The sequence below is a fragment of the Nesoenas mayeri genome, assembly GCF_963082525.1.
Source record: "Nesoenas mayeri genome assembly, chromosome: 11".
NCBI classification, from domain to species: Eukaryota; Metazoa; Chordata; class Aves; order Columbiformes; family Columbidae; genus Nesoenas; species Nesoenas mayeri.
Genome location: NC_137563.1, coordinates 15,115,117 through 15,130,265, shown reverse-complemented (window position 1 = coordinate 15,130,265; position 15,149 = coordinate 15,115,117). Strand labels below are relative to the sequence as shown.

Sequence of the window (15,149 nt, the reverse complement as noted above, 5' to 3'; positions counted from 1 at the left end):
GTAGGTTATGCAACTCCTCCTAGGCATGGAACTCTACATAGTGCTATTATTTATTTAGTGACATTTCTGTTACCCTCAGAGAAACTGTAATGGCTACACAGTGTTATTTTTCTCCCTAGAATGTGGTAATTAATATAATTATAAAAAAGAAGTTGCTAAGAACAGTTTTAGTATAAAGGCCGGGACAAGAGCAAAACAAGGCCAATAGTGTTTCACTTTGTTTGCTTGTTCTTCCTGATTAAATGCTTCTGCACGTGGGCTTTAATTTAATTTATCGGCAGTGACATGTACCAGTGCTCTTGCCAGCATGCACAGAACAGTATATTTTTATTTCTTTTTCTTTTTTAATTCTTCCTGGAGCATACCAAAAATGAAAATCTCATTTATTGAGAAGAAAGTATTCTGTTAATGGTTATCTCAGTGTTTGGCCACTCCCTCTACAGTTTCTCCTAAGGGCAGTTAATTAATAACAAATTAAGTCAATCTGCTTTGGTCCATTAGGTCATTTCCTCATTATTGTACATTTATTGTTTTTTCATTAATAGCTGAACTCATTTTACATGACTGACAGCTTGATTCATAAAAGTTAAACTTGTGGGTTTTGGTTAGGGAGAACCTCGGAAGGGTTTGTATTTGTTCAAGTGTTCCTGCAGGTCATTAAACTTATTTTCTTATTGTACTAGTGGCTTCCCCTCTTCAGCACCTTGCACATAGGTCTGTACATGCTTGCCTCAGAATACACAGCCGCCTGTCCCCTCTTGGCAGGCAAGAGGCAGCAAATGTCTGTCCTTTACACATCAGTACTGACACATCTTGCTGAAACCATAAACTGTTCACAAGATTCTACAACTGTATGCTGTGTTCCTCCAACGTGGGGGTGTGATCAGTAAATCTTCCTTACTTCCCCATGCATTAAAGGAAAGAGAATTATACAGGCATATGGGTGAAGTAGAACTTGAAAGAAAACTCGTCTGCGTTGTTTGTCACGAGCACAAAGGAAGCAACTCAAATGGAACACTTATTTACTGAGCACTTTTTGTTATTAATTGTCTCAAGCCTTGCCAAGTCACTAGCTCTTCCTGAGTGCCTGAACGTGTGAACATCAGGCTGAGGGTTGCTTGTGCAGTGTGCACAAGGAATGGTTCAGGACATTCCAGCCTACTTATTTTGCAGTTTATATTTGGTGATACAGAGTGCCCCTTTTAAAAGTCAATTTTATCTGATTTTTTTTTTGTAAGACATACAGCGAATTATGGCTTATTGGTAAAGACATGAATTCTTGGTATGTCTTTGTCCTTAATATATGGAGACCTTATTGCAGCCTTTCAGTACTTAAAGGGGGCTTATAAGAAACATAGAGAGAGACTTTTTACCAAGGCCTGTAGTGTCAGGACAAGGGACAACCATTTTAAACTGAAAGAAGGTAGGTTTAGATTGAACATAAGGAAGAACTCTTTAAGGTGCGGGTGGTGAGGCACTGGAACAGGCTGCCCAGAGAAGCTGTGGATGTCCCAACTGTGGAGACGTTCAAGGCCAGGCTGGATGGGTCTTTGGGCAACCTGGTCTAGTGCAGGATGTTTCTGCCTAGGGCAGGGTGGTTGGACTGGGTGACCTTGGAAGGTCCTTTCCAACCCAAACCCCTCTATGATTCTGTGCTGTCCTGGGTGGTGAGTTCAGGCTAGGAGGCTCGGCTTACTCTGACAGCTTGTCACCTCTCCTCTTCTGCAATTCCCACTTTCCAAATTGCACCAATACAGTTGGGTCTGAAGTCACATAGTAATCATCACTACTTAAATGCTCTGGTTAAAAAACCTGTAAAGTAAAATAGTGACTGTTTCGTTGATTCAGTTACAGTGCAGCAAGGAGTATAAAAAAATAGGCAGAGAAATTCATGTGTGAGTTTCACCGTGAAGAGCAACGCAAAATGGATGTAAAATCTAAATTGTGTTTATCTATGGACTTAGGTATGTTTTTAACCAAGTCTATGCCTTTACTTCTGTATGAACTGGCAAAAACCAAGCCAAAATGTATGAAAGATTAATTGCTGAGAGGTCAGTGAGATATTTGTGGATGACGTTTTGCTGAGCTTGTCCAGTTTCATTCACAGTTGCTAGTTTGCCCACTGATTCATACAGATTACTGTCATGTCTCCAGTTAGACTATGTTGCCTATCCCAGAATGTTATATGACTGCTACTTAGCAAGAAGTCCATTGTGTTCTGGAGAATTACCTGGAGAGGATCAGAAAGCAATGATTACTTTTACTTTCTGATCCCGGACTCCTCCGCTATACATACTATTGCTCTGGTAGCACAGCTATGGAAAGTACAGCTTTTAGTTCTGAATAAGAGTTCTCGACTTGGATCTGTGCTCCTGTGTGCAGAGCACTTGAGAGTGGCACCTGTGCAGGGAATGCAAAGTATCTGAGAGGACAAATCTGGAAATGGAAAGAAGTTTTTTATGGTTGAAGAGATGAGGTGAGGTAAAAGGCTCAGAGGCCAATCGCCAGCTCTATCATGATAGGATACATTAATATATTTAATCTCCTAAAGAATGTTAACGATGATGGTACTAATTTTGACTAGTGTGAGTTAAAACTTTTCCATGGGAAGGCTTTTATGGATGCAGAACCCTAATTAAATAGGCTTGAAGTGTTCTTCAGGAATGTGTTGAGTCCATTAAAAACTGATGTGCTGTTCTGTCACCTAAGTGTATAGGTAGGCATTGGCAGGCTCCCTGGGTACCTGGGATCTTGGCTGTTTCACCAGCTTGCTGGTATTCTGCCCAACCATTACTGAAAGTTTTCCACTCTAGAAAATTAAACATTTCCAGTGTTTCTGGTTTTAACAAAGGTAGGAGTGGAAAAGATTAATTTTGTATGGAACAGAAAATGTCATTCCCAGACAAGTCTTTTTCAGAAGTGATACGGGGGGCTGCAAGGATGTGTGCGCTCTGTCATGTGGTTGGGATGCTCAGATACTGAGGTAAAGATAAATAGAAGAGTACATATTTTTAAGAGAGCTTTTTTTTTTTTTAACTGAAAAACCCCTTCTTATTCCTAAAGAGCTCCAGTGTGGTTTATTTATCCTCATTTTGAGATTTGTATAGAGTAGGTGTTTGACATAAGTGGCAATGTGGGGTTATGATGACATATCTTTTCCTGAGGAAATTTAACCTTGACTTTATGTGAAGAATTTTCCCTGTGAACACTGTGGGATTGTATGTACATTTGGTAGTCTGACATTCCGTGGGTGTATAGGAAACTTTTTAAAAGCTTACATTACTTTGGGTTGTACTGGCCTTTCTTTGACAGTTTTGATATTTGCAGCAGAATTTGAAAAATACTAATTTAGAATGCGTTGTCATGAACACGGGCTTAACTTACAAGGCACCGCTCGTAAAATGTCCGTCATTTGATCAATTGTCCCTTGTATACAAAGGGTCACATAGAGATATCTTTGATGAAGCTCTTGGACCACAGTTGTTTCCTCTACATCTCTGCACTGTGGCTTTATGACATTGCCTTCAACAACTGAGAACGCTGTATTAGAAAATATTCTCTTGTCTGCTCTTGGTGTTTATATGCGGTAGACAGTTTTCATATTTGTTGTAAGATTTAGCCAGTTCATATATATTTAGTACCATTTGTAAGTTTGGGGTTTAGTTTGAGCACTCTGGGAGCTGAGTTTTCCAGAGGCTCTGTCAGCTTCCCCATATATATTTTCTTGATTTTTTAATGTACAGAAGTACTTCAAAAGGTATGGTTAACAGTAGCACTTCAGTATTCTGCAATACTGCAGGAAGTATTGAGCTGCATTTTTCTTCTGTGAGGTTTATTTTGAAGTTCTGAGCCTGTTAAATGTGTTGCATGGTGAACTTGGAGAAGCATACATACTGGCTGAACTTGAGTGAATTTGTGTCTAAGAATAGCTGAAGATTCAGACCCTCATTCTTGTGTAGTAATAACATGATATAAAAAAGTTAGTGTTTCATCTAAGTGCATCAAAATCAAACCCCAAATGCATCTCAGTTGGCTAAAGCATTTGTTGCCTAACTTCCCAGTGAATTAGGAATGGTAGGTTTCACGTAGCAACTCGAATTGTCTGAAGAGTTACTTTTGTAATTGTTAGAGTAAATGGAATGCATGTGTCAGGGAGGAGAGGAAAGGGGGAAAAGATCCATAGTTATCCGATCACTTCATCAGTTTTGAATAGCAGCATTAGCACTTAAAACATTGAGGAGTGATTCGGAAATTTCAGTTGGATTGCTTGTCAAAATGATTTTTTTGTTGTTCTGCAATAAAACATGACTGCAGGGTGATTTAGATGTGTTGCCTGGTTATTGTTCAGATATAACCTCTGTGCCAAGTTTTAAAGAGGAAGCTAATCAATGAAAATTGTGTCTTCAGACTTGCAACCAGACGGTTGCATTCCTGACATACTTGTAGATTTGTTTAATAGGGTATTGTAATTTGAGTGGTTGTCATTTATCAATATAGACAAGTGTTGTGGGAGATATTTTAAGACATTCCAGCTTGTCTGTCTTTCTTTTTGTCAGTTCACATTGGCAAAGGTATTTGTCTGAAATTCCGGTGCACAATTATTCGACACCTATAATTTGAACAAGAAATTTGCTTTTCATTCATATGTTAGTTTAATTGCATCCAGGTTTTTGAGGCAGAGGAAGGTGCAGATGTCTAGAAACTTTGAGCAGGGGAAATCGCTTGAATTATTTTCTGGGGTTTTTTTATGTTGTTTTTGTGGATGTTTGTTAAGTATTCCCATTAATTACAGGTATAGAAAACACCTACTGGCAGATGTCAGCATCTGCTTTGGTACATGAAAGGAGTCATTTTTTCCTACTATTTTTAGGAGATTAGTTCAGTACTGCTGATAACAATGAACAAGTTCAAGGTGCATTTTCAAGACAGATAGCAGGAGAAGAACATAAATTACCTGAATAAAGGAACTTTCAGTGAAAGTACCCACCAGGACAATCCCAATCCTCTCTTGTACTGACCGAGGTGAGTGAAGGAAGGAAGCGCAGGAGAAGCTGCCAAAGTTTCGCAAAGGGTGCTGAAGAAGTGGTCTGTTAGCGGTGCTGTTGCTGGAGATTTTAGTTTTATGGGATTCTTAAGTTTAGAGTTTTAAGTGGGGCTCGAAAAGAGCAAATGGCCAAAATTCATGTTGAAAGCTAGAAGACAGAAATGTAAGATTACCTCTAGCAAGCACATGCCTAGCCACAGAATAGTTGTGCTGAAGGGTGGTGGTCCAAACTCTCTCCCCAGAAGGTCTGAAAATGGAAGGTGGCGCTATGTGCCCTGTGATGCCCAGAACAGTTAAGTAAGACTTTTGCATATGATATGTTAAGGACTAACTGCAGAAATAAATAAAGCAGTGGTGATACCAAAGAAAAGAAGCGAAAGAAAAAATAAAAAAGAGAAAAAAGAATCAGGCTGTGGTGCTCTGTCTTGTCTTTGCTGGTACTTCATCAAGTGTGCTGTGTGTTTGTCCAGAAATAACACCTTTGCAGGCACCGTATTGCACACATAGAGACATGCAAGTGTAATTAATAAAAGAGTTTCTTTGTAGTGATAGGCTGTTTATCTTCAAACTCTTGACTAGTATTTGTGGGAAGGCCAATCCTGTGGTTTTTATATCTGTAACTGCAATGTTAGAGAGGCAATGGGGGATGTGTAGGGGGAAGGAGCCAGGGAAACATGGCCTGCCTCTTTCTGCAAACCACCCTCGGTTTTTGGCTTCAACATACAGTAACTTCCCAATGTGCTGTTTTATTTTTCTGTATTTGTGTTTGTGTAATCATTTGTTAAAGATAGCAGGAATGCTAATGATCTTGATGGCTGTTTTGAGACCTCAATTTGGGTCACTTTTTGGTGAGAATTTTTTGTGGTGGTATGCAGTTTTACTTTGAACAGCAAAACTCTCTTTAATGTGGCAAAGTCAAACCTGCAAAGGTTTAGAGCTTTCAGTACTAGAGTTTTGTCAACAATCCTATGGTAGGTCTTGTGTGTTAAGAAAATTATGTAATTACTTGATAATATATTATTTTACCCCAGGGTCCCTGCATAGATCAACAGCTTAGTTATTAGTGATACACTTACTCAGTGTTATTCTCTTTATTGTTCAGCCTTTGGCCCCCTGCCTTAAAAATGCTCCTTGCAGAAGATGAGAAAAAATGGCTTCTCTAAGGGCTAGTTGTTGATAACTCTTACTGCAGTGTTTAACAGTCACAAAGCTGCTGTGTCATAGCAAGATCTATGTTGTAAGAAAGGGAGCTGAGATATGGAAGAATGAGGTTTGAAAGAAATGTTCAATAATTTAATGCCCCATGTCAGGGAACTGGGATCAGATTTTTTATTTTTTTCTGTGTTCAGTATCATATTTATTACTTGACAATAGTCAAAGCAAATTTTGCACAGGCCAAAACTGTAGTTATGATTTGACAGCTCATCTGCAAATTGGATTCAGGTATTTTCAGTCAGAAGTCCTGTTGTGGTTTAACCCCAGCTGGCAACTAAGCCCCACACAGCCGCTCACCCACTCCTCCCTGCTGAGGTAGGGGAGAGAATCTGAAGAGTAAAAGTGAGAAATCTCATGGGTTGAGATAAAGTTAAAGCAAAAGCCACTCACATAAGCAAAGCAAAACAAGGGGTTCATTCACCACTTCCCATGGGCAGGCAAGTGTTCAGCCATCTCCAGGACAGCCGGGCTCCATCACACCTAACGGTTACTTGGAAAGACAAACACCATCACTCTAAATGTCCACCCCTCCTTCCCCCAGCTTTAGGTACTGGGCATAACAACGTATGACAAGGCAGAGCCCTTTGGCCAGTTTGGGTCAGCTGGCCTGGCTGTGCCCCCTCCCAGCTTCCTGTGCACCTCCAGCCTTCTCCCTGGGAAGTCTTGAGTGGCTATCAACAGTGCTTGGCAACCACTGAAATGTCAGTGTATTATCAACATTCTTCTCATTCTCAATCCAAAACGCAGCACTCTACCAGCCACTAGGATGAAGATTAACTCTATCCCAGCTGAAACCAGGACACCCCCATAACAGAAAGTACATCGTTCACAAGCTGAGAAAGGATTGGTTTACATAATTTTCACCAGAGGTCACTTTTTTTCCCCCAAAACCTAGTAGAGTGGCTAATTCCAGAACCTGCAGACCATCTTTCATGTTCCTTATTCTGTATTGTATGTACTTACTGCCTTCTACAGTGAATGAGACAGAGGTTATATAAGTAACTCTTCTCATCAAACATTCGTGATTCACCCCAGAATAAGTCCATTCTGCACACTGAATGAGTCATAGATCATATGGAAAAAATTGTACGTACTCATATAGTTGAAAATGGACCTCACAGGCAAAAAGAGCCAAATGATATAGTAATTGCATGGACAATCTCTTCTAAGTTGAGGTTAAACATTCTTTTAATGTCCTGTGACTTACTGTATGTAACTTTATAGTTTTAAAACAAAAACCCCTTCAAAACCAGAATGCCATCATGTGATCTGTCACTGTTCACAGGACTCATCAGACTGTTGCAGTTGAGCCAATGGTAGAAGGAATTTACCCTCTACGAGTACTACAGGGCAAAGAAAATGCTTTGCCGTGGTGTTCAGAGCTTTTTCTTGGCACAGGTATTTCTGCCATTCCTACAAATGCAGCCCATCTCTGCTCTTTCCTCCTAGCAGAAGCTGTCCCACTGTGTTTTCTTGCTCCATCACACTTCTCCATTTCTTAGTGCCTTGTCTAATATTTTCCATCTCTTCTCCTGATCTCTTCTGCCTCCAGTCTCTCCTTCTGTTGAAGTTCCCCACATTCTCTCCAGTTTCATCCCGTTTCACTTTCTTCTTCTCAGTATCTTTTTCAGCTGACTTGCTCATGCAGTCTTATCTCTTAAATCCCAGTTCCAAGATGTATCCAAGTTTTTCCCAAAGTATTCCATGCATTTTAGGTACAGGCATTTCCATTAGGCTGCTTCCTTGCTTATCAGTGCTTCCTGCAGCAGGCTCAGGGGGTTGCTAAGAGCAGAAGAGAGAGATGCTTGTGTTCATTTCCAGGGCCTGCTCCTAACACCCACCTGAGGAGCACATACCAATAATTGCTGGAAGACTTCTCAGCCCCTTGTAGCCTCAGATGTGGAACACACTTCCTGCAGACGGATTGTTCAAGTAGTTCTGCTGCAAAACTTTAAAAAGTTTTGATGAGCATGTATGAAGTATGAATATGACATTTTTTTTTCAGTATCTTTTGACCTGACTATATTTGGGTATATTTCCATCTAAAAGGGAGAGGATGCATTCTTGACAAAAACCCCTTGCTTTCATGGCTGACTTAATTTCACTCTTTCAAATAAAACAGGCGCTTATAGTTTGAAAAAAAAAATCAGAATATTTGAAGCATGGGAAAAATAACAACACTTCTTCCCTCTTCTTTTCCTTCAGACTCTTATTGAATCAAACACTTCAGTCAAAGAAATGAGACTAAGGCAGACACCAGGACTGGAAAGTTTTAGTCTGAACAGTTAAAGTTTGATGAACTCATAAGTAAATGGACAATGCTGTCCGTACAGCTGCTGCTGCACCGAAGCAGCATAAAATATGGTAAATGTATCTGCTAGTTAGTTTAAGGTGCCTTTTTGGTAGTATGACCGAGAATATATTGCAGAAACAGTGTAAGAGTGTATTGTATCAGAAACTCCTTTCTGATGGAATCAAGAACTCTAAATATGAATAATGTTTCAATTTCTGTTTCGCTTGGCTCCTGCAAACTCCCAGTAATTTTAAAGCTACATTTATGCTGCTCTACAGCTATTATCTTTTTTTTGAAAGCAAATTGTTCCTCAATGTAGGTCTTTTTTTTTTTTTTCTTAAAAAAAAAACACAACAAAATGCATTGTCTCAATGCACTTACCAGAATTTACCCTGGATGTAGTGACTTTTGTACATTTGTGCCTCATATAACACTGCATAAACGTTTATGTTGCCTGGTTGTCACTTAGAATAGAGATTCTTCCCTAAGAATATTGTGGTTATTGCTGTAATAAGAGTTTTTAATTTAAAAGTGGACTATTATGGTAATACAAATGAGAAGCTTCCCTAAACTTTCAGTCTTTCTGCTGGGGCCATTCAGGTAGTCCCTCCTCCCACGCAAAGGCCAGTCATTTAAATGGAATGCATGCAATTGAATTTCCATTGAAATTAAAACTGATAGAGGATTATTCCCACTGAGGAAGCTGGTATAATAAAAGTGTAAAGTAGTGAAACCTACGTGACATAAAGACTGCACTCCAGAAAGAACAGGCGGCTCCAAGAGCAGTGCTTTTTAAAAGTGAAGTACAATACTGCTGGAAACCCTGGAGTAGATGTTTTATCACATTGATACAATTTCCCTCAAAATGCAAGGACTTGATATATGATCTTTGCTTTACATCTGTTGATTTTACTAGAGCTGCATCAAGTATGAGTTTGTCTCAGGGTCTTTCAAACCTGGTATTGATGCCTTTCAAAGCGTTTTGGAGTGGCTGATTTTTCTAGTATAAAGAATGCTACTACTACTATATGGAAGCAACTATCCTTACTACATAAACCTGACGTTTTCGGAGGAGGACTATTAAAACATGCTCTATTTTTCAGATGTATTTGAGCTATGTAGACAGATGAGACACTGAATCTGGAGCAAGGCTGAAAGCTTCCATGTTAAGGCATTCTTCAGACTTGGAGCCAGGTCGTGTCAGATGGAAATAACTTTTCATTGATTTCCCATTAAATGAGGCAGTAGTGTGCAGTTTAAGCACCTTGAGCATTATGTAGTGTTTCTATAAATAGATATTTGAATGGAGGGATTCTTGTATTTGGTGGAATTTTTTATGCAGTGTATTTATATAGAAAAATGATACCCCTGCTGAGACTGAGAACAGCCCTTGTACAGAGTAGTTATGATTTCTGTTGCAAATGCCAAGCTCCTGATGCTTGATTGGGATCACGTAAAGAATATCCTATGCACACTCCAGTCTCAGTGCTGAAGTACTTCCCTCAGGGAACTGGGCACTTAAAAGAAATTTGGGACAGTAATATAGTAACTACATTTGGGAAAAAAAATGGCTTTGGAATGAGTTGATAATCATCTGGTCTTTTGCTGGCTCAAAAAAAGACGAGCAGCAGTCAACAGGCTGGATCATTGGCAGGTGTGAATGCAGCTCTGACTCCCACAGACAGCATACTTGCCTATCCCTTTACACCAGGTGATACCTTGGTCCAGCATGCTCTGTTTTCAGCATTTCTCTTCCATTTTCTAATTGTTGAACTTAGATCTTGTAGAAACCAATAATTGTTTTTCAGATTATTTTTTTTTGTTTACTTGGTTGAGGTTTTTCAGAATAACATTTGTAAAATTTTAGCAATAAAAAGAAATAGCTGATTGCCTTGACACGTTTTTGGTACTTACTGAGGAGTGGTACTGTTAATTTTCCTACTGTAGCTCTTTGGTGAGCCCCTCCTTTGCTTATAGTGCCAAATGTTTCCAGTCATGCACATTAGATCAGTGGACATGCTTTGTGTGGGATGGATGAGTGGCTAACATTCTATTTAAAACCAAAGCTGGATTGAATCCTTTACAAGTTGTTGAAAATCTTAAATAAAAGAAGTTATTTCAATCTAATCAGATGGATCTGTCAGTAAGATTTTTTTAAAAAGCCACAAACCTGTAAAGTTAAGCAGAAGTACTTCTTTTTCCATCTGTTTGGTTGATCTTTCTTCCCCATTATTAGACATACTGTGTTTTCAGCCGTAAAGTACAATAGAGGGAAAAAAAAAGATAAAGCAGTAATAGATGCACTTGCCACATTGTGCATTATGTCTTATTTGTCTGATACATTGCAAAGTTAATAAAGATGAGGTTTGGCTAACACTTTGAGGACTTTTCTAGTTAAATTCAGAGGACTTCCTTGGTGCAAAGCTGAAATCGTTAGTGGAAAAAAGGGTTCTTAATTTCCAGACAGAGATGGCGGCCATTCCCTTCCCCATGGCCGCGGGAGCCAGGACGTGCCTTGGGTGGGCAGGCACCAGCGTGCAGCTCTGCAGCGACCGTCTGCCTCACTCCAAACACAAGCTCATTGCCAGCTGGATGGGATCTGGGGAGAAATATGATGATTTTGTTTTTTCCCATCTGTGACAGACAGCCCCTTGAAAGCAGTGTGGGAGAAGAGAAAGGCTGCGGCGCTGTGTGATTCGCTCCCTTGGACTCTGCATCACTTCAGCATCTCTGTCTGGGTAGTAAAGAAAGTAGTTGGTGATGATTGTCATAACTGAGCTGAATTGCCATTGCAGCAGACACGGAGGTGTAAATTCATTGCTTGAGGCAGTGCTGAGATTTCAGCAATACAGGTGCTCATTCCTCGTAAACTTGCCCAGATACTGCTGCATTCACAGATGTTAATTTTCATTCCATGTCAAGCCAGACGTTTATAGTGTCCTGTCTGTGGTCATGGACTGTAACTAGAGCTGGCTAGCACCACTGTTACTGCTGTTCTTCACATCATTTTTAAAATTTTGCATTTTAAAGTTTCTTGCTTATTTTTGTCTTTCAAAAGCATCAATTCCATTTTTATAAACAATCTGCCTGATATTTTGTGCCACAGATATCTAGACACATTTAATATACCTTCTTTTTTTAGTTGGCAGACAATCGTCTTCATGTTCTGTTATAATTTAAAAAAATCAGAACTATTAGGGGAGTCTCCAGTAGTTGAAATGGATGTGTTGCTGCGTTCCAGTGTGTGTTCAGCTAGACGAAAGTGGGTTGCCTTGACTCTACGTAACAGCGATGTGTGCATGCATGTTCTGTGGCAATGCAAAGAGAAACAACTTAGCAAGGACGTACCACTTTTAAGAGTACGTTCTGGAAATGAAAGTGTGAAAGAAGAATCTTTAGATTACTGTTTCAGAAACAAGGTCAAGGGATTGATATGATTAGATAGAACCACTGCAGAAATGAAAACTAGAGTACAACTATATTACCTTGACTTAATTTAATATATGGTATTGCATGCATAGAAAATATTAATCATTAATTATGCCTGAGCCTGGAGAATCTAGAAGGACTATGGGGCCTTGGAAAAAGAGTTTGCCAGTTACTGTAGGTCATAAGAATGAAAAAGTGCCAAAAATCTTAGTCAATGTTTTAATTGCCTTTTGGGGTGGTTTGGGGATCAAAACGACCCATTTCTGCATGTCCAGAAAGGCATTATCTCAGTGCAGCTTTGAAACAGCTTTGCTAAGGGCAGGCGTGCATCCCGTGTGAGTGCACATCTGCTGCTGGCCGGTCATTTACTGGGCTTTTGCCAGCACTTGGTTAATTAGCCAAAGTGTCAAATATTTCTTAAAAACCTTCGCTTTTTGAAAGTTTCCCAAAAGCTAAAAAGCAAGTCGGGTGGTTTCTTTGTGTTATAGTCTTGGCTGTACTAGCAGCTCATTTCAAGCAAGCTGTAACGGTACATGACAAAGAGAAGTACTGTGTGTTGCTGTCCTTCAGGATACTTTCATACCTGCATATCTCAGATGAAATTAAGGCATAAATAAAGCTACTGTTTCAGAAGTGCAAAGTTTCTATCAGCTGCAGACACAGTGCATTTCAAGAAATTTGGCCTGAGGTCCCAAAACACACGGGGACACTTCTGAACAGTTTTGTCTGAAGCGTTGCCTGCCTCATCAGCGCAGTGCTGGGCTGCTGCCCTAACTTCACGTTCGGAAAGTACGGGAGGGAAAGTTGGCTGGGATGTGATGATAATCATTGGAACAGCCACATCAAAATGCAGCAGTGGAAGCTCTGAAAGCATCTTAGCTTGTGTGAAAATGTCCTGCACTTTGAAGGTACTTAGCTGTATAAAGTCCCCCATGCTTCATTTACAGCATTGTTTTTTCCAGTCATCTAAAAACATACAAAATTATGGATTCTAGATGCTGTTTCTCATGTTATAGTGCACAACTGAAAGAATAATCATAATAATAATAAATAAAAAACCTCTCCCAGCATATAGTTTTCTAGATAATTGATGCCTCTACATGGTGGGATCTGAGACTTATCTTTGTAGGTGCAACATAGATTTTTTTTTGCTGTTCTTGGCTCCACAGACCTGGTTTAAAAAGGAGAATTGTTTGTTTGTTTGTTTTGTTACAAATATCCAAATAGGTCATCCTGTTTTTATAGCAAGATTTACTCAAAATTTTAGTTTACAATGAAACTTTGATGAAAGAAATGAAGGAAGGACAACTGAGCTGAGACTTTCAAAGTATCAGGGATGTTACTGAGCTGAGGCTTTTAAAGCAGCAGGGGCGCTCCTGAGTTCTTCTTGATCCACCCAGTGCTCAGTGTATTTGTCAGGCCTTTGTCCTTCTTTAAAGCAATGGGGCCTCAGTCCTGTGGGCAACTTTCAGTACATTTAAAAACAGAAACTGTAGCTATATAAGAATTATCTTACAAGAGGTGAGTGTCACTGTTTTTTGGCAACAACAATGAATATTTTGATCCCTTTATTCATACATTGTCTGCAGTTGGTATGATGGGCTGTACAGGAAATGGTTTATGAGCCAGAAATACTGGTACACAAGAGCATGAGCTCAAGGCTCAGAGAAGGAAAAGAAGAAACAACAAAACTTCACAATAGAGTGTCAGAAAATAGACTGCCAAAAAAAAGGGAAAAGTGTCCCTAAAAGAAACCCTTCAGGCTGGGTTCTTTGCTGGTCCAAAATGATGGCGTTCTGCTCTAATTTAATGTAGTGGCTGTAATTTATGCCAGCTCAGGTTCTGTCCCTTCACCTTTACGATGTGTGCTATAATTGGTTTCCCTGAAAATGTAAGCTAGTGGTTGTGGCCGAGTTCCCCTCGCCGCAGTGCTGGGTCACAGCCGTGAGCATGTCTATCCAACCGTGGGAATATAGCTTTGCTTTCTTCATTTGGCACTAGAAAGACTTTTGGTCCCACCCTTCCGATGTAGTTTGGTGGCTCATGGTCCTATTTTCAGGGAAGCTTTTGTTTCTATTTTTTTATATTTTTGTTACAAGGTTTTTTTGAGGAAAACAATATTTGCGTGTACTTGGAGCTCTCAGAAGGGTGGGCGAACAAAGCACAGATGGCCATTTGGCCAGGAACATTGTTTGTTCTAGAAGATTTGTTACTGTGATTCTAATAGAAGATAAAGTAGTCCATGAACCTTCCCCCAGGCATGCCTGTGGTAGTTTATGGCCCTCTTGAAAACTCTTGACTTCAACGTCTCACTTATCCAGTTACAACATCTTTGTATGTAAATGGTGGGTACAAAGCAAGAGCTCCTCTGGTACTGGCCGTGCAAAGATGACCAGCCTTTCCCCTATACAAATATAGAACTGACTTGCAGTTGCAACAACAGCTCTTCTTACTGATTCCCTTGCTGCTCCCTCCAAAGGCACAGCTATTTAGCCTAGTCTCTAGTTTTCCCTTGAAATCTGTCTCCTATAGAAAAAAAATCCTGTCTAGTTCTGCGTGCGGTTTCTACTGTTCTTGAATAATGTTCTTTACAGCCATTTTGGTCATCTAAAGGCTACCTGAAAAAAATGCATCTGTGACCAAAGCTTGTCTGTTTTCTTCAAGCATAGAATTAGCCCCACACGTTTTCTAGAAATCTTTATCCCCTTTGTGTGTGCCCACACATGGAGGAGTCTGTTGCCGTAGCTGCTGTAGTGTGAGGATACAGGCAAAGCAAAGCGATTAAGTGTTTTAAGTATTTAACTTGTATTTACTTTTGAAATCTGCTTCACATCTAAACAAGACTTGTCTGCCAAAGGCTTGCACTGCAGGTGACCTAATAAAAGATGTTCCTTCTGTCTGTAAAACTTGCCCTGCCTTGATATGTGTGTGTGTATGCACGTACCTGTATAGAAGAGGCGCTCCCCACTATTTAGCTTCAAGAACTCTGATGCTAGCATTTGAAGGCACAAGTTAAAATACAAAGAAATGCAACGACTGTAACAGCAGCATGTAGAAATAAAAAAGTGGTAAGTGAAGCACAGGATGAGAATTAGAAGCTGGTGTGGCCAGCTTTTAATAACTTGTGGAAGCATGTATGTTTCGTGTTTCAACTGTGTTGAATCTGAG

At 39.8% G+C, this 15,149-nt stretch overlaps 1 protein-coding gene across 1 annotated transcript in view; it reads left to right on the top strand.

The window, feature by feature from the left end:
- Window positions 1-15,149, top strand: part of THSD4 (thrombospondin type 1 domain containing 4) — a gene marked incomplete at both ends in the record, with an annotated part of 242,988 nt that overhangs the window by 36,561 nt on the left and 191,278 nt on the right. The window lies entirely within an intron of this gene.